At 41.6% G+C, this 21,466-nt stretch overlaps 1 long non-coding RNA gene across 1 annotated transcript; it reads left to right on the top strand.

Moving 5' to 3' along the window:
- The first annotated feature begins 260 nt into the window (after positions 1–260).
- LOC117705656 (uncharacterized) lies at positions 261–2,530 on the top strand. The gene is made up of 3 exons (XR_013109413.1): positions 261–403; positions 693–799; positions 2,465–2,530. It is a non-coding gene; the product is annotated as an uncharacterized LOC117705656 (long non-coding RNA).
- Positions 2,531–21,466: the final 18,936 nt, after the last annotated feature.

Genomic DNA, 21,466 nt, shown 5'->3' with positions numbered 1-21,466 from the left:
TTCTTTGGAGTGACAGGGTTCTCTATTGGTGTTGGGGACTTCAGAATTAATTTCTTCTTTTCTAACATGGCTGTTCTCTGTTTTTGATCTTCAAGAGTGCAGCTGCCGTGGCTGTATTGGACTCTTTCCTAGGTCTTCATGGGAACCTGGGATGTGGTAGGGTTAATGGTATCTGGAAGTAGGAATGGCAGGAGGAGGCTGCAGAATCTGACTATGCAACTGTGTTTCCAGCAACCTGCATGACCAGCTCCTGATGGAGCAGTCTCAGTTGAACAAACTGGGCATACTGAGGCAGGAGAAAATCCAGGGGCAATGTGTCCTAGTACAGCAGCATTTGGGGGACATGAAAATGACTTCTAAGAATCAGCAGCAGGACACAGGCGACCACCAGACCCAGCAGCAGGTAGGGACAGGCAGCTGGCTCAGGCTAGTGTCCCTCATCATTTGCCCTTTGAACTTTCTTCTGCTTCCACCTATCTCTTTTCTAACCTACACTCCCAAACAGCCACACCCCACATTAATGTGACTGTTCATTTCCCTGATTGTGCACAAGTAATCTGGGAAGTTAGTGTCTTGCAAGAAACTGAATCATACCTGCTACTCTATTTGAAACTGCAGTCCTATGAGGGAGATAGGCAAATAACATGTCACACATGTACATGTTGTCATGATAAGTTTTGTGCTATGTCCAGAGCTTTGGGGGATTTCTGGATCCTGTAACTCATCTGCATGGCAGGAGTCATATGACATCACAAATGAGAAGCATCTTGAAGCTAGAAGAGCCCTGTGTATATGTCAAGTGAGAACCTCTTTTATTTTTATTTTTCCATTTCAGCATGGAATTTTATTTTATTTGATATTTTATTTATTTACACTTCAGATGTCACCCCCTCTTCCCCCCCCCCGAAATCCCCTATCCCCTCCCTCCTCCTCCTTTTTGCTTTTATACCATTTTAATTACATGCAAGTATTAAGGTCAGTTCTCGGTTGAGGAAATAGCAATACAATAGATGCAAATAATCAAGGAACAAGCAAGACAATAAACACAAATAGCCAAAGAATAAGCAAGGCAATAAACAAAGTTCCGTGATCACTCCCATAATTCTAACACCTCTCTGGATATTTTAACTTTACATAGTGAGCTTATGAACTTAAAGAATGCTGCTCTGCTGAGCATTGATGTGGCAGATACTGCTGATAAAATTACCCATGGCCTGAGATCAATATTTCTATTTTGGTCAAATTTCAAGAATGGCATATATAGTTTGATCATGCCAGCCCCTTTTTGTCCTGGGAATACTTTTATTCTTGCCCATCATGTTAAAGCTTGTCTTTAATAGCATTAACATGTTGGCAGCCAAAGTACATGGCTTGAAACTGAAAATGGACCCCCGACAGAGTTATTAACAGGCTGGCAAGACAAGGATGGGTAAGATTCTGCACAGAGCCTTACCAACCTAAGACAGAACTGCATTGGTTTTGATGATGCATATTCCACGATGGATAAGGAAGGCATTCTTGTCAGAATGACCTAAGACAGGCTCAGTCTTGAATATGAAAAAAGGAGGAGAGGCAGAGAGCTTCTGGGGCTGCATGGCAGTAATGTGACATTGGCCAAGGACAAGGCTTCAGGCAGGAACCTGACATTAGGCTAGAACAAAGAAGTAATTTCAGGCAGGAATCTAAATCTTAGGCTAGAACAAAGTAGTAGGCTTCAGACATGAAAATGACTTTGGGCTAGGACCTGGAAGTAGGCTCAGATATTTTGGTCATCCTGATAAGCCCTTAGAAATAGTGATTAAATGAGTACTTCTTAAAAGTATCTATGAGGTGGCATTTGGCCTTCTCTTTTATTCTGCGACCAACACAATTAAGTCTCTTCCCATTGCTCAGTTATTGATTCACACTGATAGAACCCCAAGTAACAGCTTGTCAGCCCTGTTATTTGTAAATGATTCAGGAAAGTTCTTTTTTCCTTGAGCTTAAGGTCTGGTGCTGACTATATGGACAGGGTTGTTGGAACAACTTGAAAGACTTGAAATGAGGGTTGGACATGTGGGGATTCAGGGAGAATAGTTCTATAGCCATCTTAACATAGTCTGGCAAAGGAAAGCTTTCCATAAGGTTTTACTTTCCAAGTGTGTGGATACCAGAGTTCTAAACCTCTCCTGAAACCCTGGTGTACTTCATATGAACTCCCATGCTCATCTAGCATGAAGTTTATTGGCAGTGTAGCACACCATGCCTGTGTGCATTGGCTAGAGGAGACACTGTGGTTTTTTTCCATGGAAATCCATACATTGGAACATGTCTTATATCCCCAGAAGCATACTGTAGAAACTTTGGGGCTATTGGGCTTACCTGCAAGTTCTTGGGATCCTGTGTAGGTGTCTGGTATTGGATGCATATTTGTGCATGCTTATACATTACCCATCCTCTAAGAACGCTGTCTTCTAATGAACAGGATCTGGGAAAATGGAGTTATTGCTACAGAAGAGATACAAGCAGAAGGAGCTGGGTATCCAAGACAAGGATTTTACAGAAAATCTAACATATCACTTTAAGGTCTTCCAGAAGAGGTAGGAGCCCAGGGTAGGAGAATGTGGAGCCACCTGAGTCCACTGTACCTGAGATCTCTGTGTTTTATGGGCTTCTGCTCATCAGCAAGTCTGAGAGCCACTGCCAGAAAAAAAATTTATAGATTTTGCTGGTCCAGTCAATATTATTGTCTGTCAGGAGCCATAATGGGACAAGCTAATAATTAGCAGATGATCATCCTGAAATGCTTGCCTTGGATTATTATATAATCTGAGACAAGTGTGCCCCATTAAGCAAGGCTGTGGCGGACATAATTTTAGGAAAAATTCCTGCTATTAATATGCCTTTCCTATTATTATTATTATTATTAAACATATGTAACAATCACTAAGCAATAGCACACCCCTTTGGAGCAGATCTCTGCAAATCCACGAAGATGTACTGTCTTGTAGTGATACTATATAGACAAATAGATGACTTAAGTCTTAATGATGATCCTATAAGAATTCCTAAAATTATATCAATGATTATTAAGCTCTTTTATAAAGGGACTGTATTAAATCCCTCATGCATAGTCAAAACTGCAATGAGAACTCTGATAGTCTCTGGAATGTTATCAGTTAGTTGCCAGAAGAGCGATAGTAACCAGACTTTCTCCTGCTCAGAGCACATTCCAAGAAGTTGTAAAACAATTAACCAAGGTCACTAAAAGAGGAACTCATGATTTATTATAGGTACCAGGACAGAAGAGAAAATATTACCTGGGTTTATCTATACAAAATTTCACTAATTTCTTAAGTTATAGTTTTAAACCTTTGGCAAACCTGTGGAGCTAGGTGATGAATGTCTAGCTAGATAATTACTCCTAATAGATATTCATGTAAACATTCTGTGTTGTAAACTTCTATTTCAACTTATGATTTGAATTTTGGTGTGAACTTGTGATGAACCTTGTAACATGTGACCATGTACTCTGAAAGATGTATAAGTTCTGAGGACAAAGAGATGAGAATTGGATAGTTAGAAGAGTTAGAATAGTTAGATATAGAATAGAGTTAGAATAGAAGATAGAATAGAGATAGAATAGAGTTTTTCCCTTTTCCCAAATAGAAGTTTTCTCCTTTTCCCCACTTAGGACCTTTCCACCTTTCCCCTCAGATAGCTTTCATAGGATACTTTTTACACTTAATAAACTATAGCAACTTTTCTAAGTGTCCTTTCTTCCTGCAACCTCAGACTAGCAGACTTGTAAGTTAGAGCCCAGCAGTTCCTGCTGAGATAGAACAAAGGCCTATAGAAAGATAGGCTACAGGTGTTAATCACCTACACTTGCAGTCTTTTACCCTCAGAAGAAGTTTTTAGGACTTTTTAGAAGTTATCTGCATTCCAGTACAGGTCAAAAAGCTAGAAAGACCTGAGACCCTCAGACTTTAAAGCCATCACCAGAGTCCTACTCTGTGCCCCTGCCACTACCCTCTCAGAGCCAGGCAACTGGCAACCGTCTGTTTAGGAAACTATATTTTTGATCCTCTATATGACTGACCTGTTGTGACTACCTTCTGTGCTCTCTAGTATGTTTTGAAGGGTGTTTTGTTGTCACAGAGATCTTCTTGTTTCTGTCTCCCATTTGATGGGATCTCAACATGTACACCTCCATGCTTGGCTATATTTATATTTTATTCCTAACATCCCCTCTACAGAACAGAATCCACTTCGTAACACTGCCCTCTGCCCTGTTTACCCACTTCTGTGAAAAGAGTTCTATGGATAATATAGTTTAAGAAATTTCCAGGATGAACCCAGGCTGATAGCTCTGTTGCAGGGATGATCAGAACCTTCAATGGAAATATTCTGTAACAGACAGACTCCCATAGAGAGCTAGGTTGTGGTTTCTCAGCTCTGGTCCTAAGGAAATACAGCTTCCTGTTTGGTGTCAAAGCCTGTGCAGGGGCCATTTTCTCAGTCACACAGCTGGAGAAATGCTGCTTCAGCAGGATGTGCTTTATCTTAATCCAATATGTTGCTTCAATGAAGGATGTATTCCCGCCCCCAGTAGAAGGTTTGAGCTAGCCTCATGATCATGTTCTGATGTCCAGATTGTAGGGCTTTAATCTTTCTATAAAATGGTGTGGTGCATAAGTAACTAATCATGAATATGTTGTTTATTGCTCATATGTTGTTGTGTATGGAAGGTTACTTTTACAAAATGATGCCTGTGGGCTGCAGAAGAATGTCCTATTCTTATTACTACTTCATTAAACATACAGTATCTAAACATGCTGGCATACTGTTTAAGGTTAGTAAATATCTAGTCCCTGTTACTTGGTGACTTTTATTCATTGGAATTACAATAATTTCATGCACCCCTGGACCTCTGGGTCTTAGGCATGTTTTTAACAGAGCTAGTTGATATAGAACACTTGCAAACAATGTCCTCCCCTTAGTTCCCTCACCTACCTTGAGGTTATCTAACCCCTACTTTTTGATGTTTCCCCATGACCTTGGAGATCCAAGAAAGGATGAAATTTTCTTTTTATCAAGGGACTTGGATCTTTATTGGTATTAGGAAGTTAAGGATTCATTTATCCTTTTTTGATTTTGCTGTTCTCTTTGCTTTGGGTCTTCTAAGTGTAACTGTCATGGCTGTATTGGTCTCCTTCCTAGGTCTTCTTGGGAACATGGGTCCTGTTGGGGTTACTTGGACCCTGAAGTAGGGTTGGCAGGAGGAAACTGGCAGGGGCTTACTATGCAGAGGTTGTTTCTAGAAACCTGCACAGCTGCTTCCTGAGTTGAATCATGTGAAAAACGCTGAAATTTTGAGGGAGGAGAACCAGAAAATGCAGGGGGATTGTGTACAACTACAGCAGCACTTGGGGGAATTGAAGTGAAAATACAGGAAGCAACAGGAAGAGGCCAGTGACGCACAGACCCAGCACCAAAAGGTATGGAGAGGCATCTAGGTACATACAGCTAATGTCTCACACCATTTCTCATGGGATTTCCTGTCTGCTCATTGACCCACCTCTGCTTTCACACCCATCACCTTTGTAATCCATACTCCCAAGCAGCCACCCAGCACATTAGCATGATTATTCATTCCCTGTCTATGCACATGTATTCTGGTCAGTTAGCTTCTTGTAAGAAACTCAATTATTGGCAAGAATATCCTTCTGTCCTGCTTGAAGTTGCAGTCTACCAAGGGAAATGGGTGAATAGCATGTGTCCATGCCCTCCTGATACATGGGGCACTGTGCATAGAGCATGGAATTAGTTCTGAGTACTGTGAGTCATTTGCATGATGGGTCACGGAGCATCACTGGTGGGAATCTGATTGCTAGAAGAGCCTAGTGAAACTGTGAAATAACTGCTTCTCATTGTCTTGTTTTTTTTGTTTTTGTTTTTCAAGACAAGGTTTCTCTGTATAGCCCGGGCTATCCTGGAACTCCAGGCTGGCCTCAAACTCAGAAATCCGCCTGCCTCTGCCTCCCAAGTGCTGGGACTAAAGGCGTGCGCCACCACTGCCCGGCTCTCGTGGTCTATTTGTATGTCCTGTGGCCTTCTCCTTTCTTTCTGTAACCCAAGTAGTTCTCTTCCCTTTGCCCAATTCTTTTTCCACACTGATAAAAGCCTGAGTAGCAACTCTTTTTGTTTTTTTATTAGTAACTTTTAAAAAATGTTAATCAAAGGCTTTAAAGTTTGGTAATTCTCAATAGCAAGATGCCCATACAATCAGAAGTGTAACCCAATACCCAACCTAGATATACCAACTACCTTTGACTGGCAGAGACACGTGAACATCCGCCTCCTTGTTCCTCTCTCATTTCCTAGGTCCTCCTCTCCTCCTCTTACTACTCTTACTCCTCCTCCTCTCCTTACTTCTCCCACCTTAGCTCCTCCCTACATATCACCCTTCCTGTTAAAAAAAAACTTTTCTCAAAATACAATTAGAGCATAACTATACCAATTTGTAACAGTAAGTTACAAGATAGACCTAATACCCAGTTCATTTTGTTGACTAAACAGAACCTCTGTCATCTCTTCTAAAAGACTTAATTCTGAACCTGGCTTTTTTCTTGGCTTTAGAATGTCAGCTGAAAACCATACTCCCAAATCTTTTCTCTCAAAGTAAATAGCCGCTGAGTAGCAACTCTTTAGCCCTGTTTTCTGTGAGGGTTACTGGAGAGTTCTCCTTTCCTGGAACTTCTAGTCTGGACCTGACTACATGGCTAGGGATGCAGGAAAGATTAAGGTGATTTAAGAGTTTTTGAGGCTTGGGGATTCAGGGAACAAAGTTCTCAAATCACCTCTATATAGTCTGGCCAAGCACAGTATACTGCAGAGTCTGTCCCCAGGGATGGACAGTGTTGGTGTACTTAGTCTGAACTCACATGCTCATCTCACATGAGGTTGCTTTTTGCTCAATTCGTGAGTGTGTGTGTGTGTGTGTGTGTGTGTGTGTGTGTGTGTGTAGTGCTTCATGCATGAGTGTTTTGGCTAGAGGGAACACTGGGCTTCTTGTCTCTACCTTGAAAAATGGTTTACTTCCCTAGAAGTTCGCTTGAGAAGGCTCTTGTTTGCTTTGCTGAGCAGCAAGCTTTTAGGTTCCTCTATATCAAGTTGCTTTTCTAGGAAAGTCTGTGCATGCCCGTGTATAACCCTCCTCTAAGAACACCATCTTCTAATGAACAGCACATGGAAAGAATGGAGGAAACATTGCAGTGTGTGATGAAATAGGAGGTAACCATCAAGCAAAAGGAGTTAGCACAAAAGCTGCAGCATCACTTTGATGCCCTCCAGATGAGGTAGGAGCCCAGTCTGGAAGGAGATAGCAGAGCCACCTGGGTGCTCTGTGTATGGGGCTTCTGTTCATCAGCAGGTCTAAGAGTCACTACCATGAAAAGAATACCTCAAAGTTTTGTGCTAGTTAGTCATTAAGAGCTTCAATCCAGCAAAGCAGACAATTCTTACTCCTTGTGCATGTGGCAGTGTGACTGCCTTGTAGCATCTCCAGTGTCTATGTTCTGAGAAGGGTTTCTTTGCACTCACAGATATCTGCCTTCTTCTCTCTCCAATGTCATGGAGTTGCAAGGTGAATTCCTCCATCATTGGCCTTCTGAGCAGGATGACTGAGGTATTCTCACAGCCTTTTTCAGGTACCAAGGATGTAAGACTGCATTATGTCTCTATAATGCTGTGATCCATCTCTAACTCAACATCAATGACTTGTGTATCACTCATCTGCTGTTGACTATGGTAGGCTACATTTACAAAATGATGCCCCTGGACTACAAGAGAAAGTCCTATTTTTTTTTTAGCAGAATAAAGAACATATAAACCTCGATCAAATTTTGACCTGTGTGTAAGTCTGAGAATATTTGTAGGCCCAGCCACTATGTGAGTGTTATTCATTGGGGTATAAACAATGACTTCAGGTAAACAATCTGTGTTGGGTGACCAGTACAGTTGAGGTAGTGGGAGGTAGCAACCTGACAGCTAATATGGCAGGTCCCTACCAAGTCGGTGTCTTAACTGCCTTCTCCCAGGTCTGAAAAACTGCAGCATGAGATACAACTGGCCACAGCCCAGAAAGAGAGTGTCCTACAGAATGACCTGCTGCACCAGGAGCCACCTGCTGAGCCCCATCCCTAGAAACCACAGAATGCCTTGGGTGGATTTGCTTCCACATATTATATTTCCTCGGTGTGAATAGGCCCTAATTTTATGGAGCCAATGAGCTACCAGCCTGCTTCTGGGTGTGCTCCTTTTGATTTTCTGACAACTCCCCATGAGAAACCTAGGGTGATTACCCAGCCACTGAGTGCCAAAGACCTGGCACAGGCTGCAGGTTGATGCTGCTAAATCTGCAGTGAGAGAATGCTGCTTAATTTTGTGGTTGGGTTTCTGTTTTTTCCTTTTAGATGTTTTGGTTTTGTTTTGTTATATGCTCTTATTGTTTTTAAAAATTTGATAAGTCTTGATATTGACTGCTGTTTCAATGTCCATTTTTAAAAATGTTATATGAATAAATTGATTTCTACCTCCTTACTTTTTATATTGTGGATTTTTAATGCCTCAAAGTTTTGTATACAATATGGAAAATTCTTACAGCTATCTTAAAGAGAATTATTGGATCCAAAATTTCCATAGAAATTATTTAAATTATGCATGACCTGAAACATAATTTGTGCTTGAAAATATAATAATTCATGAGACCTGCCACACCAGGACCATCGAAGTTCACCCCCCCCCCCCAATTCCTACTACAACCAGAACCTCCAGGGACCAAAACCATCCAGATGGGTAAAGGCCCTGGAAAGAACACAATCAGCAAGTGCCAGGGCAATATGACACATCCAACATACACTACAGCCCACTAGAGAAAGCCATGGTCATCCTAACACTACTGAAACACAAGAAAATGATCTTAAATAAAATCTTATAAAGTTGATAGAGGCCTTTAAAGAGGAAAGGAATTCCCTTACCTACAGGAAAATACAGTGAAACAGAAGTCTTTAAAGAAGAAACAAATGAATCCACTAAAGACATACAGGAAAATACAATTAAACATCTGAAAGAAATAAAAAAAAAATGGTGTAAGACCAGAAAGTGGAAAAGGAAGCAATAAAGAAAACACTAACCGAAGAAATCCTGAAGATGGAAAACCTAGGGAAGAGAACAGGAACAACAGATGCAGCATCAGCAACAGAATACAGGAGATAGAAGAGAGAATCTCAGACATAAAAGATACAAAAGGAGACGTTGATACATCTGTCAGAGAAAGTGTTAAAGCTAAAACTTTCCTGACACAAAACATCCAGAAAAACTGGGATGGCATGAAAAGACCTAAGAATAATAGAAATAGAAGAAGGTGAAGAATCCTAGCTCCAAGGCCCAGAAAATATTCTCAACAAAATCATGAAGAAAAATTTCTCAACCTAAAGAAAGAGATGTCTATAAACATATAAGAAGTTTATAGAACAGCAACTAGACTGGACCAGGAAAAAAAAATCTTCCTAGTACATAATATTCAAAACAAAAAAATCTAAATGACAAAGAAAGAATAGTTAAAATGATAAGGGGAAAAGGCCAGGTAACAGAAAAAAGTAGTCCTATCAGAATTACACTTGACTTCTCAACAGAGACTCCAAAAGCTAGAAGGGCCTGTACAGATATCCTGCAACCACTAAACCACCACAGGTGCCAACCTAGACTACTGTACCCAGTAAACCTCTCAATCACCATAGAGGGAGAAAACAAGATATTGAAGACAAATCCAAGTTCAAACAATATCTATCTACAAATCCAGCCCTACAGAAAGTGCTAGAAGGAAAACTCCAACTTAGGAAAGATAACTGCATTCAAGAAAACACAGGAAATAATTACATACCAGCAAAAACAAGGAAATCACATGCAAAAACACAAAACACACACACACACACACACACACACATGCATGCCTCCCCCCCCCCCCACCAAAATAACAGGAAATAAGATTCACAGGTTGTTAGTATCTCTCAACACCAAAGGACTCAATTCTCCAATATAAAGACACGGGCTACCAGAATGGTCCAAAAGCGGGATTCATCATTCTGTTACATACAAGAAACATCTCAGCCATAAACAGAATCCATGTAAATTAACCCAAGAAGCCATAAAGATAAACAGTATCCATGTAAATTAACCCAAGAAGCAAGCTGGAGTAGCCATCCTAATATCTATTAAATTAGACTTTGAACCAAAATTAACCAAAAGAAACAGGGAAGGACACCTTATACTTATCAAAGAAAAATCTACCAAAATGATATCTTAATTCTGAACATCTATGCCCCCAATATAAGGGCACCCACTTTTGTAAAAGAAACATTGTAAATCTTAAATTGCACATCAAACCTCACACGTGGGAAACTTCCAACAACCCACTCTCACCAATTCACAGATCTAGACAAAAACTAAGCAGAGAAACAAAGAAACGGATGTTATGAATCAAATAGACCCTACAGGTATTAGCATTCTGTCTAAACTCCACCCCCGCAGTTACCTGGTAAGGCCTGACCAAGCAAACCTCAACACACTCAAGAAAATTGAAAAATAAAAGGGGCTGTTTGCCCCCTCCTCTCTCTCTCTCTCTCTCTCTCTCTCTCTCTCTCTCTCTCTCTCTCTCTCTCTCTCTCTCTATCTCTCTCTCTCTCTCTCTCTCTCTCTCTCTCCCGCTTGCTCTTGAGCCCTCTGTTCCCTCTCCCCTTTCCATTCCCTTCCCCCCCTCTCTCCACATGCTCATGGCCAGCCTCTACTTCTCCTCTTCTCTCTCTCTCTCTCTCTCTCTCTCTCTCTCTCTCTCTCTCTCTGTCTCTCTCTCTCTCTCTCTGTCTCTCTCTCTCTCTCTCTCTGTCTCCCTCTTACTCTCCCTCTCCCTCTCTGTCCCCCCTCTCTCTCCCTCTCCCCCCCCTCTCTCTTTGCCTCTACTATGCTCTTAACTCCCTTCCCCATGCCCTGAATAAACTCTATTCTATACTACACCAGTGTGTGGCTGGCTGGTCACTCAGAGGGAAAGAGATGCCTCGGCATGGGACAGCTGAGACACCCCCTTTCCCAATACCTTACAACATACACCTCCACAGGACATACTCTCTCTTTATCTTTTTATAAATACATCAACAGACATCTATAGAATATTTCACCCAAACAAAATAATATGCCTTCTCAGCATTCCATGGCTCCTTCTCCAAAACTGACCATATAGTCAGTTATAAAGCAAACCTCAGCACACTCAAGAAAATTGAAATAACACCTTGCATCTCTTATCAGACTACCTTGAAGTAAAACTACATCAATAACAATAGTAACACAGGAAAGCCTACACATTCATGAAAATCGAACAACTTTTAACTCAATGATCTCTGGGACAGGGAAGAAATAAATGAAAGACGTTCTAGAATTCAATGAAAATGAAGGCACAACATACCCAAATTCAGGAGACACAATGAAAGCAGTGCTAAGAGGAAAGATCATAGCACTAGGTGCCTCCATAAAGAAATTAGAGAATTCCCATATCAGCAATTTAAAAGTACACCTGAAAGCTCTAGAAAAAAGAAGCAAGCCCAGAAAAGAGGGGTAGAAGGCAGGAAATAATAAAAATCAGGGCTGAAATCAGTTAGAAACAAGGGAAACAATACAAAGAATCAACAGAACCAAGAATTGGTTCTTAAAAAAAAAAAAACCAAGATAGACAAACCCTTAGCCAAATTAACTAAAAGGCAGAAAGACTGTATCCAAATTAACAAAATTAACAAAACCAGAAATTAGGGAATCATAAGTTAGGGAAATTTAAAGAATCTTTATGTCTTAGTTCAAAAGCCTGCACTTCTCATACTTGCAAAATCAATGAAATGAATGATTTTCTAGACAGACACCACTTACCAAAGTTAAATCAAGATCAGGTAAACCATCTGAATAATCCTGTAACCCCTAAGGAAATAGAAGCACTCATTAAAAAAAATCTCCAAACCAAAAAGAGGCCTGGGCAAGATGATTGTGGAACAGAATTCTTCCAAACAGTCAAGAAGAGCCAATGCAACATTCCTCAAACTACTCCACAAACAGAGACAGAGGGAACATTGCCACACTCATTCTATGACACCTCAGTCACTTTGATAACTCAGCTACACAAACACTCATCAAAGTAAGAGAATTTCAGACCAATTTCCCTTATGAACATTGATGCAAAAATCTTCAATATTCACAAACAGAACCCAAGAACACATCAAAGACATCACCTACCATGACAAAGTAGGCTTCATCTCAAGGATGCAGCAGAGATGGTTTAATATAGGACAATCTAAGAGTGAAATCCACCATATAAACAAACTGAAAGAAAAAAACCATATAATTATCTCCTTAGATTCTAAAAAAGTCTTTGACAATATCCCAAACCCCTTCATGTTAAAAGTCTTGGAGAGATCAGGGATGAAAAAAAAAAAAACCCTACCTAAACACAGTAAAATCAATATAAACCAAGCTGATAGCCAACTTCAAATTAAATGGTGAGAAACATAAGATAATTCTACCTAAATTAGGGACAAGAAAAGGCTGTCCACTGTCTTCCTGTCTCTTCAGTGTAGCACTTGAATTTCTAGCCATAGCAATAAGACAATAAAATGAGTCAATGGGATACGAATCAGAAAGAAGTCAAAGTATTGCTACTTTGCAGAGGATGTGATAGCAAGAGAGCTCCTACAGCTGATAAATACCTCCAGCAAAGTTGCTGGATACAAAATAAACTCAAAGAACTTTCGGTAGCCCCTCTTTAACACAAATGTTAAATGTGCTGAGAAAGAAGTTATGCAAACAGTACTCGGACAATAGCCACAAACAATATAAAGTATCTTGGTGTAACTCTAACCAACCAAGTGAAAGACCAGGAGGACAAGAAAGTCTCTGAGGAAGAAATGGAAGATATCAGAAGATGGAAAGGTCTTCTATGCTTTTGCATCTGTACATTTTACATAGTGAAAATGTGCATCTTACCAAAAGGATGTTTTTTACTTCCATCCATTTGTCTGCAAATTTCATGATGTCCTTGCTTTTAATAGCTGAATAGTATTCTGCTGTGTAAATGAACCATGTTTTCAGCACCCATTCTTTGGTTGAGGGGTATCTGGATTGTTTCCAGTTTCTGGCTATTGTGAACAAAGCTGCTGTGAACATAGTGGAACACTTCTCCTTGTGACAAGGTGGAGAATCTTTTGAGATGCCTCCTGCAAAGTGGCTGGATACAAAACAAACGGAAACAAATCAGTAGTCCCCCTCATGAAAATGTTAAATGTGCTGAGAAAAAATAACAGCTATGAACATAGTGGGACAAGTCTCCTTGCAATATGGTGGGGAGTCGTTTCTGTATATACTCAGGAGACATACAGCTGGATTTTCAGGTAGAACTATTTCCAGTTTTCTGAGAGTGAAGATTGGACTAGTCACTGAGCCCTGGGCTCCCTACATGCTGGCCAGTGATTCTGTCAACCGAGCCATGTCTATAGCTGTTATCCTCTGCTCTCAGCCTGTTTATTATTAAGTAGAATCTCACTGTGTAACTCAGAGAGGCCTGTAATCATGTAATCAATCCTGCTTTGGTACATTTGTTCCACTGAGAACAACACACTCAGCCACAGGGAAGCTTCTCTTGGTGACCACTATTTAGGTTTCCTCTGACAACAGTTCGACATCACAGAGTTGCCGGCACCCTGATGGCTGCCTTCTGTATCTGATAAGACATCTTGGGGAAATTCTCAAAGGCTAACAGCACATGGCTCCTGCAGGTTCTTCCTGGATGTGCTTTCAAGCACCCTTACATAGGAGACAGATGATCTTTCCTTCTCCACTCCTGATGCTGTGACTTCTCAGTGTTATTTAATTGCTTATATAGATGAACAGGGGTATTTTGAAGGAGGAATTAGATTCTCCAGGACAGACTTCTGAAAGACTCCATTCTCCAGCTTGGAAGAACTACTATGTTTCCAATCAAGCCCTAATCAATCTCTGGCATTGGAAGGAGGAGGTGCTCAATGGCTATGCACAGGAGTATCTCCTGAAGAGGGCACCTCAGTTTCTAATCAGTACAGACAGAGCATTAATTAGCAGAGAGGCAAAGGGTGGCTCCCATGACACCAGCAGTCCCTCCTTTGGACACTGAATTGTATCCAGGAGAGCTTTTGGTATCCCTTGTGATGTCACCTGTGTTGTAGCAACACCAACTGCTCTTAGTGCATTCAATCAGTACCCATACAGTTTATCTATACGCCTGTTTGCAAGAATGAGGAGTTTAGTCAGGAGAGAGCTGGGGAGCATGAGAGATCAGAGAGGCAGAAGGAAGCTGGACTTCCATCTCAGTGTAAAACAGCAAAGAAGAGGAGGTCCTGGGGAAGACACATTGAGTCCTGGGTTGGGGCAGGAGCTGCACTTCCTGGAGAAGGTGGGCTTGAGCTGGGCTTTCCATCAATGGGGCACAGGAAATGAAGGCTTTGAGAACCTAATGAATGTCCCTGCTTATCATAATTCCTTAAATACAAGGATGCAGAAAATTTGTTACTCCATCTCCAAAGGTACTTGCTCACAAGGCCAACACAGTTACTCTGGGAGCCCCAAGATTTTATTATTAAGGGCATTTGGGGTGTAACATGAAGACAGAAGGAAAGATTCAGGAGTCAGGGAGGGACTAATGTTTCTCAGGTTAGTGTTGGGCATCACAGCACTTCACTCCCAGTTGCTTCTTTTAGGTGCAGTGCTATCTGTCAGTCGTAACAGAGAAATCTGCTTCGGGATCTGGGACCTTATGTTCTCACAGCTCTTGTGACTAGGTCTTCCTGAGAGTGATCTCTTAGATTTCTGAATCAGCTGCTGTGGGGTACAGGCGTTGGATCTAGTGCAGCCAAAACAAAGGTCAGAGGCAGTGGACACACACACAGACTGGAATCTTGCAAGCTCAGCAGTGTTTTAGTCTTTCCAGTAAGGCAATTGATCAGACTGTCGAACATGTTCTGCCCCTGCATGACCTGTTTTAAATGATAGTTCAAAATGATTTTATTATAAAATTTTTAAAAGTCCAAATAATAATAATTTTGGATTGATAAATACATTATGCATATGCTCATATCTGTTCATTTAATAGGAAATTCAGAAACTTTTAGTTTTGGTCTAACACAAGAGAAACTTGGGAAGAAGCAAGAAATTCTTTTTGGAAATAATTTAAAACATCTATGTGTAAACAAAGCAGTAAGTAGTGAACACATGGAATGAATCCAATTTTCAAATTGTGGGGATTACAAGCTAGACTCAGATAAAGCAAGAAAATTGAAAGCATTACGTTTTCCTGTATTTAAATATTTGAAAATCAGCAAATCCAATTCAACAAATATGCAAACAAAAGTATACAATAACCAAGGAGGCATTTTCCAGTTACATATGATTCATTTGAAATTAAAAAGAAATTCATGTAATCCATTACAATGGGAGGAAAATGAAGAAAGTTATATGATTTTATGGGTAGATATAAGAATAGTTTTACAAGTGTGACACATATTTGGGATGGACACTCCCAGTAAAAGGGGAATACAGAGAATTTAGCAATATGGTATTTTCGCAGAAGTCAACTAAAATCACCTCTAACAGTAAGAATCTGGAAGATTCTTCATGAAGATTGGGAATGAAAAAGATCTCTCACTGTAACATCTCAGACTTATTGCAATAAGTCAAATGTAATGTAGAAATTGTACTAATTGCTAATGAAAGAGTAAAACTATCAATTTGGATAAGACATTATTGTCTCCTTGGATTGTCCAAAGGAATTCATTTTATAGAGTATTATAGAAAACAATTACATCACTATTATCAAAGATAGTTAAGGTAACATACAGAAGTTAGTTGGTTCTTTTTCTATGCTAGTGATTAACATGTAGAAAAAATTAAAATGTTATGTTACACTTAGCATGTTTAGCAAGAAAAATTAAAAAAACTGGAGTATAAACCTGACAAAGTATACATTAAACTTATATAAGCACAACTAAAAATTCTCAGATAAGTAAACAAAAGGAGTAGAAAGGTATTTCATAATCATGGCTAAGAAGACTCAATTTGACCATGTTACTAGTTTTTATTAAATTATATGGATAATTCAAAGAACATATGTAATTTTCTTATTTATTTATTCGTTTATTTTTTTAAATGTAGTGCTGTTTTTTTATTATTGGATATCTTATTTACATTTCAGATGTTATTCCCTTACCCCATTTCTCCCCCACTCAGAAACCCCTTATCCCATCTCCCCTCCTCCTCCTTCTATGAGGATGTGCCCCCACCCAGCCAGCAACTCCCATCTCCCCTTCTCTGCCTTCTATGAGGATGTGCCCCCACCCAGCCAGCAACTCCCATCTCCCAGCCCTCAAATTCTCCCACAGTGGGACATTCAGGCTTCATGGGACCAAGGACTTCCTGTCCCACCTATGCCCAACAAAGCCATCCTCCCCTACATCTACAGCTGGGGCCATGGGTCTCTCCCTATGTGTTCCCAGGCTGGTGGTTTAGACCCTGAGAATTATGGTTGGTTGGTATTGTTGCTCTCCCTGAGAAATACAGAAAATGTAGTACATTTACACAATGGAATACTAGTCAGCTATTAAAAATGATGAATTTATGAAATTCTTAGGTAAATGGATGGAAAAAGAAAATATCATCCTGAGTGAGGTAACCCAATCACATGTATATTTTCTATTTCAATAGTTAGCATAATCTAAAGGTGATAGAAAGTTGGAGTAGATTTATAAAATACAATAAAGATGTTACAACACTAATTAAACATGAGGTTAAAAAAAAACCCTGTGTCAGATGGAGGCCCACGTTAGAGGAAACCCCTCTTTGACAAATAAATGAGTGAAATACAACATATAGGTTACAGTTTCATCAACACTTCTAGCTTGAGCAAGCAGTTATAGGCATCAGGTTATTTTTCGTTAGCCTTAGCTGCAATTCTTCAGGATTCACATGAAGCTCAAGCTGAAGGCCCTCTACATATGTGCAGGGAGATCTATCTCCAGCTGGGGAATGTTGTTCAGTTGCTACTTCAGTCTCTGAGAGCCCCAGGGGTCCAGGTTAGTTGACTGTTGGTCTTCCTGTGGAGTTCCTATCCCCTTTGGGGCTAGCAATCCTTCCTCATATTCTTTCAGAAGAGTCCCCAAGCTCCATCCACTGTTTGGATATAGGTGTCTGTGTTTGTCTGAGTCAGCTGCTGGGAGGAGCCTCTCAGAGGACAGCCATGCCACGCCTGTCCGCAAGCATAACCGAGCATCATTTAGAGTGTCAAGGACAGCTGCTTGCCCATGGGATGGGCCTCCTGTTGTGCTGGTTATTGGTTGGCCATTCCCTCAGACTTTGTTGCAACCCACATGCCTGGCTTCCATGTAGATAGGATAATTTGGGGGTAAAAAGTTGTGTAGATGGGTTGGTGTCTATCATCCCACTGGGGTTCCTGCATGGCTACAATAGATGGCCCCCTTAGGTTCCATATCCCCAGTGTAGTGAGTCACAGCTAAGGTTGGGTATTTCCCTTTCCCAGATCTCTGTCTCCTCCTAGAGATGCGCTCACCTCCCCACCTCCATCAGTTGCAGATTTCCTTTCATTCTCATGGACATCTATCAATCTTTCCTGTCCCTCTCCACCTGATCCTAAATTCCCAATTCCCATTCCCATTTTCCGTCTCTCAGTATCCTCCCTCCTTCTGTTCTTATGACTATTTTATTCCCCATTCTAAGTGAGATTCAAAGCATGTTTGCTTGTGCCTTCCTCTTTTTTTTTTTTTTTTTTTTTTTTTGTTAGCATCTTTAAGTCTGGGGAGTGTAGCTTAGGTATCCTAGACTTTATGGCTAATATCCATTCTGACTAAGAAGTCTACTTGGGAGAAAGAATGGGTAGCATAGTGAGACCAGAGAAAGGAAGAAGGAAGTGGACTTACATCTCAGAGTAAACTAACAAAAAAGTAGCGATCCTGGGGCAGGTACAGTGAGTCCTGGGCAGGGGATATAAACTTCCTGGAGGAGGTGTACTTGAGCTGCACTTACCAGCAATGGGACACAGAAGATGGAGCCTCTGGGAAGCTAATGAATGTCCCTGCTTATCACAATTCCTTAAAGTCAAGGATTGCAGGGAATTCGGTCCTCTGTATCCAAAGCCACATGCTCACAAGGCCAACACAGTTACCCTGGAATCCTCTAGCTTTTATTCTTAAGGGCATTTGGGGTGTAACATGAAGACAGAAGGAGAGATTCGGGAGTCATGGAGGGACTAATGTTTCCCAGGTTAGGGCCGGGCATCACAGCACTTCACTCCCAGTTGCTTCTTTTAGGTGCAGTGCTATCTGTCAGTAGTAATGGAGAGATATGTGCTTCTGGATCAGGGACCATATGTTCTCATACCTCCTGTGACCAGTTCTTCCTAAGGGTGTCTGTCCCTTTTACATTTGTGAACCAGCAGTTGTGGTGGCAGGCATTCTAGGCAGCCAAAGAAACATCAGAAGCAGTGGATTAAGACAGAGACTGGATGTCATTGCCAGCTCAGCTCATGGGGGTTTTGGTCTTTCAGTGGGGTGAATTGATCAGTCTGTTGACCATCTTCTGACCCTGCGTGACTTTTAATTATACATAGACATAGGCCTAGAGTACAAGGCAGGACGTCTGGGACATCTCCACAGCACCTGTATGCTTGTGGACTGTTCCACTTTTCTCCTGGATGCTGGAAAACCAGGGCTGAGGGCTCTGAAGCCATGTTGCATCTTATGCATTTCTAAAGGCCTGGAGAGGTCAGTTCTGTGGTCATTGCTAGCCTGGGTAGGGAAAAAGGAGAACCCCTGGACTGTTTAGATATCTACGTACTACAGTGTGATGGGAGAGTTGAGATCCACAGAAGAGGTATCTCAAGTCTGGACCAAAATCTTTGGGGTGTCACTGGACTCAGAGTGGTTTGTCCACCCTCTAGGTCTGTCCACCCTGTATGCCTTATCACCTATTCAAGTACACGAGGCTTCGGATTGCCACCAAGCACCCAACCCTCTTCAGCAAGCAGTTGATGAAGGAAATGAAGACCTGACCACTTAGTTCCAGTTGATGACCAGTGAGAGAAATGAGGTGCGAGATCACCTGGTCCTCATCACCAAAGGTTCTTTGGACAATAGGTATGTATAGTTTCAAACACGTGATGTCAGTCTTAGTCTGCAATGTCACAGTCATCTTATGCTTTTAAGGTCTTGGGTTCCAACTTGTAGAAGGCAGTACAGCATGACCCTGTGCCCAACTCATGTCCCTAAATGCTTCTCAGAGGAGAGGCAGAACCTGACCTGACGCTTGGGCAGGAATGAGATGGGAACTGGACTCTTCTGCTTCTTCCAAATGGAAACCGGAGCCTGTGGTCTGAATGACTGAACTCAAGGATTCGGGGATTGAGGGAGTAGAGAGTAAGTTGCCAGCATGCATTTGGAAGGACCTTGACTTGTGGTAGCTTGGGGAGTTTCCGGCTGCTCTGACTTTGTGTGAATCTTTGTACTTGCCTGGCATGTGACTGAGTACTGGCACCTCCTGGGACAAGCTCAGGTGGCCTGAACTTTCTATTTCAATGTTTGTGCGGAAGGCCTGAGTTCATTACTGCTCCTCTGTTCCTTGTGCCTGTTACTCTGAGACAATATTGCTGCACACATATCGTCTGCATTCCATTGTGCTCTTTCCCTCTTCCTCTGTCTCCTTTTCTCCTTTAGGGTTTATGCATATACATTTGTATCATTGTGTGTCCCACCAGACTTTGGGAACTAAGGGTGTGCATTTTCTTCTGAGTATTTGTTTCAGAGTTTCAAAGTGATTCCAGTGCTGACGTCTGAAAGCCCCACTGTGTGCAGCGCAGACCTGGAGGCACATTAAAATTCCTTGAGCAGTTTATAAAGCTGTCACGCCCTTGGGTCTCATCTGTAGAATTCTATCAACATCTGACTCTGCAGTAATAGTGACCCCGGAACTAGAATCCCTGTTGTGAAAACAGGAGAAATGAAATCACTGGTACCTGTGGGCCAAGCCCTGTGGCATAGGCTCCTGGAAACATAATGAGCTAGACTAAACTGCCCGTCCAGGCCTACTGAGTGACTATGCCTCCAGTGCACCCTGTATCTGGACACATGACCTCTACAGGCCTTGGGCCAGGATAAGACATTCATAATCACCATAATGTTCCCGTATGTGGAATCCAGAATGTGGCTTCCCCTGGGCTGGGGTCCCCCAGAATACAGACTGAATCCCCAGGCTCCTGCAGTCTGTGTTCCTGGGATTCTATCCTCCTGGAGCCAGCCTCTCCCACAGTTCAAATCCTTTGTATAAGAATCTGAAAAACAAGCCTAAACCAGTCACGAAGGAGCTTGGAGAATGAGAATACTGAGGCCTCAGAGATCCTCAAGGAGCTAGAGAAAGAGATAGGCTTCTCTAGGTAAGTGCCTATCAGGGACTCCAGCAGCGGAATGGCCATGTTTGCCATTCCTTGTTTCTAGACTGGAGAGTCTGCAGCTCAGGTTCAGGTTTGTACCCTTTCTGCTGCCTATCTCTCAACTTGCCTTGTGTCTTTTCAACCCAGTTTTGCCACGTGGGAAAGAGACTGCCACCCCTCCCTCCCAGCATTGTCCTGCCATCCTCAGGAGCCTCTAGATTGAAAAGGGATTCGCACTATGAGATGGGGGTCAGGTAGCCTTGGGCCTCTGGGGGATTAGGCTGGGTTTTGTTTTGTTTTGTTTTGTTTTTTTTACAGAGCTTATAGTTATGGAAGATAGAATGTCCTCCTCTTGGTTCTCCTGTCCCACCTTGAGGCTATTTACACCCCACCTCCTTTACCCCTATTTACCTTCTTTTTATGTTTCCTTATTAACTTGGACAGTCAAGAACAGGTGGAGAGCCACCTTTCTTTTGGGGGAACAGGGATCCTAATTGCTTTTAGGGGCTTCAGAAATTGTTTATTTCTCCCTGGTTTAGTTGTTCTCCTTTTATGGTCTTAGGAGTACAGCTTTCATATCTGTATTGGCTGGGCATTTTTTAAATACTTGCATGGGAACCTGGGGTGTGGTAGGGTTAATGGGATCTCGAAGTAGGAATGGCAGGAGGCGGCTACAGGGTCTTACTATGCAGAGTCTGTTGCCAACAACCTGTGAAGCTGGTTCATAATGGAGTAAACTCTCATGAAGCAGAAGTTATATATGTTAAGTCAGAGGAACAAGAAATTGCAGGGCAATTGATGCCTTCTACAGCAATATTTGGGGTCATGTGCTTATCTCTAAGAATCAACAAGAGGAAACCAATGACCTCCAGTCCCATCAACAGCAGGTAGTGTAGGCAGCTGGGTCAGGCCAGTGTCTGGCACTAT

The sequence above is a fragment of the Arvicanthis niloticus genome, chromosome 3 (assembly GCF_011762505.2).
Source record: "Arvicanthis niloticus isolate mArvNil1 chromosome 3, mArvNil1.pat.X, whole genome shotgun sequence".
In the NCBI taxonomy this organism is placed as follows: Eukaryota; Metazoa; Chordata; class Mammalia; order Rodentia; family Muridae; genus Arvicanthis; species Arvicanthis niloticus.
The sequence above is the reverse complement of the archived record's forward strand: the minus strand, read 5'-3'. Positions and strand labels throughout refer to the sequence as shown.